Here is a 13,506-nt window from a genome sequence, read left to right as displayed (position 1 = left end):
AACTGGGATTTTTAACTTTTGGATTGTGATTTGAAGTCTTACTGATTGTGGAGAGATTGATTCCCTCAACTTTATCTAAAGTTATATTTCACAATTGTAGTGAATCTAAGAGTTCACAGATTATAAAATATGTCATTGTTCTATTTACCACTAAGAAAAAGAATTGTCTGAGAACTATGTTGACGTGCTCTCTTATTGCATCTACTGGAAACTGCACGATGAACTTAGAGATATTAAAATCATGAAAAATATATGTATCAAAAAATCAATGAAATCTATACAAATGGCCAATAGGTACATGAAAAAAGGCCCAACATCGAAGAAATGCAAACCAGAACCACCATGAGGCATCTCCGCGTTGGCTGAGTGGCTGTTATCGAAACGTTGAGAGAGAACACATGTTGGCAAAGATGTGGAGATCAAAGACGTTTTCCCAGTGGCAATGAAAATTAGTAATGCCATTATGGAAAACGTATAGAGGCTCCGGAAACACTAAAAATAGAATTGCCATATGACCCAGCAATTCCACTTCTAGTTATACCCTAGAACTGATTTGATGTCAGCATGCTGCAGGGGTAGCTACACTCATGTGCTCCACCTCCTGTCACACTGACAGGCATGGAATCAACCTCAGTGTCCATCAGGTGCATCGGTAAACAAAGCAGAGTGTGTGTGTGTGTGTGTGTGCACGTGTGTGCGTGTGTGTGTAAACTATTCAGCCTTAAATCAAAGGACATTCTGCCACTTGAGTCAGCACAGATGAACCTGGACACTAGGCTAGCAAAATAAGCCAGGCACTGAAAGACGAATACTGCACAGTCACAGACGAGGAGCCCGAAGAAGTCTCACGGACAAGCAGAGGGCAGAGGGATGGTTACCAGGAACAGCGGGATGGGTAACTCGTAGAAGTGCTCAAAATCTTCAGAGGTTTAGATGTGCTCAAACCGTAGATGTGCTCCAAGTCTTCAAACGTTTAGTCAGACGAGACAAATAAGTGCGGCAGGTCTGTTACATAATGTGGTCACTGTGGCCATTCGTAATGTATTGCATCATTGAAAATGGCCAAAAAGGAGCTCTTAAATGTTGTCACCACACAGATGAAAAGTATGTGAGGTGATGTTAAATAGATTCATTTAATCATTTCACAATCTACATGTATTTCAAAACATCACGCTGTGCCCAGTACATACATATAATTTTGTCAGTTGAACTTTAATAATGTTTTAAAAAGATCAATAAAATGTGTGTTGTCTGCTTTTTTCCAACTAGAACAGGGGCTCAAGGGAAACACGGCTCTTGTCTGCGTTAATCATCAATACATGCACAGTGGCTGCATCAGGCTCATAACTGATATTCAGTAACTCTTAGCTGAATTTACAGAGGGAAAATCGTGAGTCTACTGCCCTAGCCCTCTTCTCTCTCTCTGTCTTCAGCTGTGGTTTATAATAGTTCTCATTTCTACCTTCATACAGAAACATCTGGCGACTTCGCAAAGCATATCCTCCTTGGGGCTGGTAGGTAGTGAGGTGGTTGAGGTGCTGGACTCCAACATGGCCAACCATGGTTCAAGTCCTGGGCCCAGTGGCCCCCAAATCACAACAAATAAATAGGTCAATAAATAAATGTCTTTAAGAAAATCAGTCCTTGGGCCCTCTCCAGACTAATTCAGAATTTCTCAGAGCAAGGCACAGACATGGTGTGTATTGACGCTGCCTGGGTGGGAGGTACAACACTGCCGACCCGCTCCCCTGTCAACAGCATGCAGGCACGGAGTAGTGGGGCTCCTCTGCTCCAGGGGCGGCTCTTCTCCTCCACACGGAGTGGTGTGATCATGTGCTTGATGAGAACGAGAAATGCTTTGTCAAGGAAACCATTGAGATCACCTCAAAAAGTAACAATTCAATATGCTTGCATGATACATCTATATCGACTGTATCATTCAATTCCCAATCAGTCACGAGAGGAAAGTAGAACAAATATCACCTAAAATAAGAAGAACATGAATCTCAATTATTTGCTCCAGTGAAGAGGAAGGATATACACTTTTTTTTCTTTGTCCTCTGTACTATAGTTTTTGAAGAATCAAAACATTTGTTCTAAGTGATCATTTACCTCTATATTCAAACCTCACTTTCTAATCGGTATGTCAGTATCAGCAAAACACCGAGGAGTATCTGATGACTGAAGGCCACTCATTCATTTAACAAATACTGGACGGCGACCTGTTTGTTCAGTGCCTCCGTGCTTCACCTGTTAGGCTAAGGCAGGCTGAACTTGCCCAATAATTTCACTTCGCTCAAGCAACCTGCATCTTTTCCCATCCCCTGCCTCTCACTGCCCTTATGACCTACCTTCATCTCCCCTGGTTTAAGCCAGGGCTCCAGTACGGCAAACCACATAAGTCTATTCGTACTATCCCATTATTTGAAAGACCGTTAGCTTTCTTTTGAACTAGTGTCCTACTTCTGTCGGGCTTTAATTCACAATTCTCTCCTCCATTCTTCCCCTTGCTTCGTGAATTTGGGGTCCCTTGCAAACAGATTGAAGCATACTAAGAATAATCTCCAATTAAGCATTGGAGGATTAAAGCTTGGAGAACTCGGGTCAATTTTGTTCTTCGTCTTTCCAGGGAGAGTGAAGTCTAGATATCTCCAAAGTACTGGAAACCATTTTTTTCCTCGAGGGTAAAGAGAGTCATTAAACTCTCATTATCATCTTATGGAGTGGGAAACATTTGCTAGAATTATAAGAAGGATAGCTCCAGCAACAGGGGAATCTGCATTTAAATGATCTTAAGTCCATAAATGAATAGGACTAACAATAAAGCATTTCCTGAAACAACCATTAGAGACTCTTAACATCAAAAGTCACCATGATGAAAATGTAGGCAAAATAGGCAGACTATTCTAATGATCTTAGGGGCAGATCTAATTTCCTCTTGGGATATTATAACATTATTAAAAAGTTAATGGGATAGTAGCCGTCCTTAGAAACCTTTAATTCCCAAGATTTATATTATACAATTAAGGTCCTCATTAAAGAATTTAACAGCATCCACAGACATTTAAATCTATCTAGAAATGATAGTATCTACTTTTGTTTTCTTACGTAGTTTCCTTTCGAATTTGAAACATGGTCTGGTGTGCGGAATACAATGTTTCTGAGGACACAGCTGAATCCTACATTGGACAAACATTGTTCAGCCCAGAATCCCAACATGTTCCAAACGTACTTTTGGGAAATGCTAAATACTATTTCCTTCCTAAGCCAATGCTTATTATCATCTTAACACTTTTAATATCCAATAAATTGGTTAATCATACGTCCATATTTGCCTGGGACAATCCTGATTTATCCCTTTGTTCTGGTAGAATGATCAATCTTGTTCTTCTTCCCACAAATATACCAGCTTGGACAATAAATATTGTGATCACCTCACCGATTTTAGCTTAATATAATTTATTGAATTTTTAAAGAGTTCTTTGCTATTGGGTGTGTGTACTTGCTGGAAAGACAGAGACAGAAAGCAAGAAATCATTCCTCAGGGGGGATGGCTACACCCCAATCCCTTCTCTCCCATTCTCCTCTTGGGATTTTGGGCACACACACACACACACACACACACGAGCCTGGTGTGAGTTTCAAACCTCCAGGTTCATGACGAACTGTGGACAACAACGTGAGAGTGCACTGTCTTAGTCACTGTGCCACCTGCTGGCCCTAGCTTAATATAATTTAATCTGAAGTTTCCTAGCCTTACTTTGCCATGGAAGCCGGTTATCTTATAACACATATAAGATATGTGTACCCTCCCTGAGAAATGCCATTTTACAACTTTTCTAATTAATACTTAGATAACATCTGGCATTAGTTTAATTTTACAAGATTTTATTCTTGTCCTTGTCTTGGTAGCAATTGTAAAAGTCACTTACAGAAGCAGATGTGGTAGAAGAAAATGATGGTATATTTAGGCCTGTGGGAGAAGGACCAGGATAGACATGACATCCACTTTTTTAGGTTAAGGATGTCGTTACGTTGTAGTGTGGAGCCCCTGGTCCATTGACCTCCAGGGGTGGGGGAATCCCGCCCTTCACAGGTTTCCCAGCTCAGCTGCACCATAACAAGCACAGGGGTGGGTTACACCATGGTCCGTCCGCACAGACTCAAGTTTGACTGCCCTCATTCACTGATGAGAAAACTAAGAACAGAGACGTGTGCTCACTGCCCCATGATTTCCTGGCTGGGTGATAGCAGTCCGCCATGCATCTGCCTGTCGCCTCTCTATAATGTACTCTAACTTTGTGCAAAAGCTTTTGAGGAAAAGTACGACGTCGTTTTTGTGTTCCTGTTCCCGACATCTCATGCATTTTGTCTGTATTGCGAGGGATCAAGAATGGAAAGGGTAAATATTTTAATCAATAGCAATCAGGTTTCAGATACATGAAAGGCCATTCCATGGGGATGTGCCTCCATAAATATTTGTTGATTCTTTCTGCTTAAATATGTGGGGACTATCTGGGCATCTCCTAAAAAAGAGTAAACACTATCAAGTTCTTACCTTTTTCTCCTTTCCCCTTAAGTCTTTGCCATAAGGCACGTACAGTTGCCATAGAAAGTCAGAGAGAAAGTGAGAAATCACCCCCAAGGGGGAATGGCCACACAGCAATCTCCTCTCCTCCATACTCCTCCTGGGGTTTGGACATGCACACACACACACACACACACACACACACACACACGCTCAGAATGATCTCCAAGTCGCCAGGTCAGAGACTCTAACTCAGGTCTAACCATGCTGGAGTCCAGCGCCTTAACCACCACACCACCTGCTGTCTCCTTAAGGCACTTTCTAATCCTTTAGTATAATAGAAGTCAATACAAATTAAATCCCACCAGCCCCAGTGGTACAAGCAGGAGGGCACTGTGGCACAGTATTTGAGGTTGGACAGGAGGGTGGAGTTTAGTTTCTGGCCCACCTAACCAGGCCAGGTGTGGTGGCATGTGCTTGTGGTCTGAGCTGACAAGGAAGCCAGAGTAGGAGGGCCACAGTGTGAGAACCTGTCAAAAATACCTCTCTCTCTCTCCCCTCAGTCTCTCTCTCCTCCATGAACTCTTCCCTCTCATTGAAAATAAACATAAAATAATTAATAGCATACTTTCCAAAATAAAGATGCTCAATTGCCCATTCTCCAAAAATATATTCTGTGCAGCTTTTTAAACATGCTCATTCCCACATGGGAGAGCAACAGCGAGGGTGAGAGCTCCCTCAGCAGAGTCTCGATGCCACAACCCATGCCCATCCTTCAGTCATCCCCAGGTCACGGGCACATTCATGCCTGATACATTTGGGGAGAGCTCAGGACTGAACTGGGAACCTTCCACATGGGATTGCCTTGCAGAGCATCACATTTTACTCCTGTGCCATGGCCTAGCTCCTGAGCAGCTTTAAAAATTATTAATGTTTTCTATGCAAAGGGTCAAGATTTTGGACTGGGTTACATCGGGTACCCCAGTGCATGTGTCCACCCAGACACGCAGAATGTGATCTTATGTGGAAATAGGGTCTCTCCAGAAGTAATTAGTTAATTTAATGAAATCACACTAGATTAGACTGGCACTCAATCCAATGACTGGTGTTCTTAGTAGAAGTCTATGTGCCAGTGGGACCAGCAGATGGTGTAATGGTTATGTCTCTGGATTCCCACATGGTCAAGTCCCAGACTAGGTGACTTAAACCTCATGCCAGGAGCGTGTGCACGTGTACCCAAAATCCCAAGAGAAGAATGGAGGAGAAAGGCTTGTGGCATAGCATCCCTCCCTGAAGGGTCATTTCTCACTTTCTGTCTCTCTGTCTTTCTCTGTCTCTCTGGCAAGCGCAGAAGTCCTAATAACAAAATTCTCTCTTAAAAAAAAAAAAAAGGAGAGAAAAAAAGGAAAATGTAAAGAAGTCTATGTGCCAAACAAAGACCTCAGGGAGAGAGAGCACCATATGATGACAGAGGTAGAGAGGGAGAGGAACAGCTGCAAGCCTAGGGACACCATGCAGACTATCAAATAGCAGAAACTGGGAGAAGGCGTGGGACAGACTCCCTCCTTCAACCCTCCAGAGGGAACCAGTCTTGCTGGCTCCTTGATGTTAGACTTCCAGCCTCTAGAACGTGAGAGAATAAGTTTCTATTGCTTGAAGCCACCTAGTTTTCTGAGCTCTAGGAGGCAATTATAGACACTAATGTCAAATTTTAATCGTTCATCATTGGGTAGAGATTTGCCAATACATCAATCATTCAGACAAAGAAAAAAATAGCTTGTAGATACGATTATTCCTATTTTAAACATACATGCTCTTAATTTTTCTAAAATAATCACTTTCAAAGCAGGGTTGAAATATGTTCCTTCAGCTTTTGAATAAGCTATGTCAATGCCAGTTAATTATTTGTTGCTATACAATGATATGAAACCACTACTGTAGATTTTTCCATTAATGGATGTCTCATTAGCACCTAACAGATAATGTTTTACACTTCTCATATTGTACAATTAATTTTTCATGAAGGGAAAAATCAGAGCTACTCTCACTATTTTTTCCAAATAAATAACCTGGTATTCTCGGTTGTTCATCAAAATAGTGCAATAGATTTGGAAATACTTTCAAAATCTACATTTAATCTATTCAGGAACTGAATGTGAAATTATTGAATAATGAATTTGACCATTATTTTATTAAGTGGTAAAACAAGTTCTGATTATATGAAGTAATTCTATAATTAAACAAAAAAAAATTTAATCTTTTTTTCTCTTGTTTTTGGTAATTTGCTACAAGGCATGTATACTCACAGAGATGTGGAAGAGAGCATGAGAGAGAGAGAGAGAGAGAGAGAGAGAGAGAGAACTCTTCATGGGCCGTGCTCATGCCACCTTCCTTCTCCTCTATTACTCTCTCCTGTTGAGATCTGGGGCATACACCCACATGCCCAGAGTGTTTTTCAGGACTTGAACTGAGTGGTAGGCCATGTGGGGTCCAGCCACTTTAACAACCTGACCCCAGGCTGGCTCCTATGTTTTCCATTTATTCACATAAGCCCCTTCCTTTTTCATCCTATGAATCTTCAGTTTAAAATTAGAAGGACAAAAAAATTATTTATATTTTGCTTTTGATGCCACTTGGCAACTGCATGGAATTCTGAAACTATAACTAAAATATGCTTAACAATATTCACAGCATTAATTGGAACTGAGACCCACAAGTTCTTTTTGTTGCTCTGTTTCATTTTAGTTTTTTAGTAATTTCTTGGCTTTCTAAGAAATAGCACTTAAAAGACCAAAAGATTTCTGAGCTACAGGGAGAAATATGCAATTTCCAGTGGGTACAAAAGTAATATTTACATCTGGAATTTTTTCCAAATTTTATATTTGGGGCTTATGTGTGTTTGAATCACTGGAAAACCTTGCCTGCTGTTGGCGTTACCAAAAATACACTGGAACTGTACCTCTGGGCAAATGGCATGCAAGTGCGAGAAGGTGAAGTTGCTGACAGTTTTTATTTTAGCCATCAGGGTTTATTGACAGTTGTGTGTGTTTACTGGGTCTTGATTACTTAGGAAAAGTAGTTTAAAAGGCTACCCTTTATCACTGTAACTTTATTCGACATTAAAATATTTTGGTTTATCATGTTGGTTAAATAAATGACCATTGTTTCTCAGTGGGAAAAAATGAGAGGTAATAAGACATTATAACATTTTAAAAATTTAAATATAAAAGATTTATTGACGTTTTAAAGATTAAACCAATTTTCAGGTTTCCTATGCAATAGCAATGTGTGATTATAGTTTCTGAACAGGAAAAAATAAAAGCATGGCGAGGCAGTTTGATAACTGAAGGGTTTCCCTTGACATTTGGGGTGGGGAATATGTACGAGTAAGTGGTACAGTCCTTCATTCACCACCAGCTCAGAACAGGGCTGAGGCTGCGAGGTTGCCCCTTGATTAAAATAGACTCTCAGCTACTTGTCAAATTAATGCTGTTCTGTGTAGTTCCCATGGTTCAAGTCCTGGACCTGGCCCCTTGCTTTTTCACTTTGCCTTTCTCTCTCGCTCTTTCTCTGTCTCTCTTGTGTCGAATTAGAAATAATAATAATAATGACAAATGGAATTAAATAAGTAAATAAATCTTTTAAAAAAGGAAAAGTTAGTGGTAATATCAAGCTATAAAATGACTGCTTTCCTAAACTTCCTGAAAACAGAAAGTACAGTGTTCATACTCCTTCCAGAAGTCAGCTCCCAGCTTAGTGTAGACTTTGTCTTATTTGTTACTCTTACGGTATCAAATGTGCTGAAAATAAGATCAGGAATGCTGGGATGCTGGCCAGTGGTTGGTTGGTCCTCCGCATTGAGTCTTGGCTTCACCGGCCTGACCACATCAGAAGAGATGGGCAAGTGGGGACGAAAGGAGACAAGGCCAGGCCTGCCTGCAGACAGAGAGCACGCATCAGTGCAAGCAATGAGAACATGGGAAATGCCCAAAGGCTAAGAGTCCCTATGCACCCCTGCTGTGTGTGCACCTGTCAAGGTCTTTATTAACTCAGCCGTGCTGACTGAAAGCCCAGGAACCATGTGCAAGTGCAGAGCTGAAGAAGGGAAATGCAGGAGGAAAGAACTGAGTCTTGTTCTCCATTGCATTAGCCTTTACGGGTCCCCGTGCCTTTGCACAGCTCTGAGGAAATAAAAGCCAAGATGCAATGAAGAGGAAGAACCGAGGCTCCTGAGTCTGTTAATAGCCACTCCAATGTGGGGGTGCAGCATGAAGTTACTAACCCAGTTAAGAAATCAGGGTCAGCAATCCATTGGGATGAAAGTTTGCAAAGGACCTTAATCTCTGAACTTAGGTGCAAACTGTTTTTACTCACAGCTAAAAGCAAATAGGTGGGCAGGCTCGGGCAAGTTGCTCTGCAGGGCTCGTTCTCGTCCCCCAGTTCTAAGCAGCCAACACCCGGCTCACCCAGATACGCCAGCCTCAAATGACCAGGATTCAGTGGTACACACTTCAGTTACCTGGGACTCCGTGGAGATCGATAGCCCACCTCATTCAGAGTCCTGGGCCAAACCTTTCATTCCTGACTAAGGACTTCAAATCTTCAAGTTCAGTCATGGAAATTTCAAATATTGAAAGCTGATTAGCAAGAACAGAGAGAGAAGAGGAGAAGAGAAGAAAAAAAGGAAAAGAGAAAGGAAAAAAGAAAAGAAGAGATAAGAAAAGAAAGAAAGAAAGAAAAGAAAAGAGATAAAAAGAAAAGAGAAAAGAAAGGAAGAAATAACACTACCGAGGACAGCACCTGCTGTAACAACCTTGTGAGACACTGCACAGGGAGGGCTCAGAGAAGTCCAGCGAAAGGTTCCCAAGACAGTCAGAAACAGATACTCCTGAGCCTGCTTCTTGTGACATAATCAACTAGTATCATGCAAAAGACCAAACCAAAATTGTGTCAGTGCCATTGAATACAAATGCATTTTCAAAGTGAGAAACCAGTGTTTCATTTTGCTTTCCCCTCCTGCATCACGCCCAAGAAGATTAAACTTATTTTCAGGTTAAATATTGACATGTCTTCCCTTTCTAGGTGTATGTTAGAGCTAATTTTTCTTCAAATGCAGTTTTATTCCTCTTAAACACTTACTGTGCTCTCTACCCACTTTAAAGTAGCGCCTGTTCATTCATTTGTTGCAGCCTAAAACCTGCTTGTACTTTGAAGTCTGTTGAATAACTTGTACTAGGGTCACAATGTTTTCCTCCAGATCTCAAAAACCTTGCTAGTCTTGGCTTGAATAGACACCTGGCTCAGCAGCGCAGTTTGTGAATTTGAACTGTTGGCCACGGTGTGAGTAACTGGGGCTGGCTGCCCTGATGCAACACCCTCTTCCCTGCCCCTGCCCAAAATAATGGAAACAAGAGGCTGAGTGAAGCAGCTGCTTTTGCAGTGTGCTTTTTACTTCTTGGAATTTACCTGCATTTGCATCATTTGTATTTCTGTTTGCATAGCATATTTTTTCATATCTCTAGAGTTCCATGACATGCTCTAGCGAATACCCAAATAAACACTGCTTAGTTTGCTAGGCCTGGAAATGGCCTAGAACGCCTGGAAGTGAATGAACTGACGTGAATTCAACCAGGATTGTTGGACTGTGTGGCCACGCCTTTCATAAAGGCTATTTGCACAACTTTTTTTTCTTAGGATAGTCATCTTATTTTCCCGAATATACTAATTTTCCACAAGTCAGATTTATAAAAGTGAAACTTCTAGGTTATTTTAAACTAAGGGGGTGGAAGGACTAGCAGATGGTATAATGGCTACGTTGCTGGACTCCCATGTAGCTGATCGTGGTTCAGGTCCCAGACCTGGCAGCTTGAAACTCAAGCCAGGCACATGTGCATGCATGCCCAAGATCCCAAGAGGAGAATGGAAAAGAGATTGTGGTGTGGCCACCCCATCTGGAGGGTCATTTCTCGCTTTCTGTCTCTCTCTCTCTCTTGTCTCTCCAGTGAGCTCATGTGCCCTACAGCAAAAATCTCTTCTTACAAAAAAAAAAAAGGAAAGGTGTAGATGAGACAGATCAGCCTGAATTATTATTCAACCCTCTTTGACAAAAGTACCTGCTTAATTTATTCGTTTGTCACCAGCCAGGGTCCCAGTCACTAGAGGGTAACAAATGTATGCTGCTTTCAAGATTTTAAAATGTTTCCTATGTTGAAAGCCTAGCTCCCCCATAACATCATTCAAAGGAAAAATATGAGCAATTCAGGCATAGACTATGAACCTCCCAGCAAAGACACAGTTCAGGCTTCCATGCCCAGTCTCTCTCTCTCTCAAGGAGTCTTCACTTAAATGTTGAGAAACTCAGGAATTAAGTGAGTCAAATGAGGACTCAGTGACCCCAACCACAACCTGAAGGTTGCTGCAATTATTGCCATTCTGCAGGTGAGCAACTGGAGGGGTAGAAAGATGAAGAAACTTGTCTAACTTCAGAGAGCTAGTGAGGTTTGCAGCCGGGAGCCTAGTTTCTGTCCATGTCCTTGTCTCATAGCAGGAGGAAGCATAAATGCCTGGTCCAGGGTGTGACACCTGAGCATGGCTCACCATGCGCACATCATGATATTCAGCCCAACTTGCCCAAGTAATAGAATAAAATAAGGAAGACCTGAGTGTTGTTGCTTTAAACTTCCATTTCATTTATAGACTGTCTATGCACATATTCACGCTCAGAGTTTCATGATATATTTATTTCTTCCCATGGTCCTAGTCAGAAATGAAACTAATTAAACTGCCAAACTGATCTCCTTTTGGGATTCTTTGTTATTCTATAAAAGCCACAGTTTATAGTTTATAGGTTTGAGAAACACTGAGGCAAAGTGATTGCAGTATGTTTTTTTGTCCAAGAGCAGAGATTAATAGAACTATTGACTCATGCAGTTCCCTACTGCAATATTCCAAAATTCCCCAGTGTGCATCTGTGAAAGACAGCTATATCTCGCTTTTATAGCATTTGAAATTACTTTCAAATATTTCAGCATAGATAATGTGTGTGCTTATAGACTGGGTCTGGTCATGAGTGTGGTTGGGCGGTTAGTAAACAGGAAGCGAACACTGATGGTGCCCTAATTATGAATACTGCACCTACTGACATGATTAATCAGTCCTAAAAAGAACAAACCCAGTGACTCAACCCCGAATGTACATATGGACCATGTGGGGCTTTGAAAAAGAATTTAGTAAAGGTTGAGTATCCCTTATCTGAAATGTTGAGCTGTAGTTCGGATTTCAGATTTTTTTGGATTTTGACATACTTGCACATACATCATGAGATATCCTGGAGATGAGAACAAAGCTAAGCATGGAATTAATTTATGTTTCTTATACACAGAGATTGAAGGAAGTTTATACAATATTTTGAATAATTTTGCTTATAAAATCCTTTATGGGCATGCTTGCATGGGTAAATCAAGGTGTACACAAAAGATATAGTTCAGCTTTAGGGGGCTGGGAGACTTTGTTTCCCCAGGGGGTTGCCTGTTAAAGTGCCTGTCACACGCCTATGTTTTGACTGTGACAAATCACAAGAGGTCAGGTGTGGACTTTCCCACTTGTGGTGTCATGTTGGTACTCAAAAAGTTCTGGAGTTTTGGAACATTTCAGATTTTAGATGTTTGGTTTTTTGTTTGTTTGTTTGTTTGTTTTTCAGAGGTTTTTGCTATAGGGTGCGTGTGCTTGCCAGAGAGACAGAGAGACAGAGAGACAGAGAAACAGAAAGCGAGAAATCACCCCCCAGGGCGGATGGCCATGCCACAGTCCCTGCTCCTCCATTCTCCTCTTGGGATTTTGGGCACGCACACACATGCGCCTGGCAGATTTTAGATGTTTGGATTACAGATATTCAACTTGTAATTCTGTTACTTTATTTTTCAAAAGACCACACAGGGGCATAAAGTGGAAATCAAACGTTCTTTTTCTCTAATTGTGTAACCAATTATTTAATAATAATTTCTTGAATAATAATGTCCTTTGTTCCTTCTGATTTCTAACAAAATGATCATGTAATAAATTGATATATTTGTTATTGGAAAAATAAAATGATCACATAACAGAATCAACCTTTTATTTCCTTTCATTGCGCAATTCTGAGGGTTTTTGTTTGTTTGTTTGGAGAGGTTTTTGCTACAGGGAGTGTGTGTTCACCAGAAAGACAGAGAGAGACGGAGAGACAGAAAGCGAGAAATCACCTCCCAGGGAGGATGGCCATGCCGCAATCCCTTCTCCATTCTCCTCTTGGGATCTTGGGCATGTGTGCACACGTGCCCAGCATGAGTTTAAGCCACTGGGTCCAGGACTTGAACTGTGGTTGACTACATGGAAGTCCAGCAAAGTAGCCATTACACCAACTGCTGGTCCCCACAATTCTATGAGTTTTAATACATGCATAGATTTGTACATCTCTGTGATCAGAACATAGAACATTTTCATTGCCCCTAAGAATTTCCCTTGTATTCTGTCCCTTTGGAATCTTAATGCCCTTACTGTTGGCAATCATAATTGGTTGAAATGCTTTTAAAAAATATCAATATCTTGGCCCTACAGTCAGAGCTCCTGGTTTAATTAGGCTAGGGTGGGGTGGGGGCCAGGGTCTTTTTAGAAAGTTTCTCAGTGACTCTAACCTGCATCAGGGCTGACACACTCTGGTGCCCTTATCAGAGCCCACATCTGAAAGCTGCTGCCACAAGCTTTGCCACTGTCTTCACTCAAAGCAGAATGCAGTGGTTGGCTAGACAGCACTATAGATACAATACGACTTTGTTTTTTTCCCATTGGGGAAATGGTGTTCAAAATCTGTGGGTGAGTTGGAGGAAGAACCATACAAGCACCCCGACTCTCACAGTTGGAGGAGCTGATGAGTTCTACAGTCACTGCAGTGGGACATGAGCCTCTTATGGAAGACTCAGGTGCAGGATCTGACCAGGCTTAGC

This window comes from Tupaia chinensis, unplaced genomic scaffold (genome assembly GCF_000334495.1).
Source record: "Tupaia chinensis unplaced genomic scaffold, TupChi_1.0 Scaffold000281_1, whole genome shotgun sequence".
In the NCBI taxonomy this organism is placed as follows: domain Eukaryota; kingdom Metazoa; phylum Chordata; class Mammalia; order Scandentia; family Tupaiidae; genus Tupaia; species Tupaia belangeri.
This window is presented reverse-complemented; position numbering follows the sequence as displayed.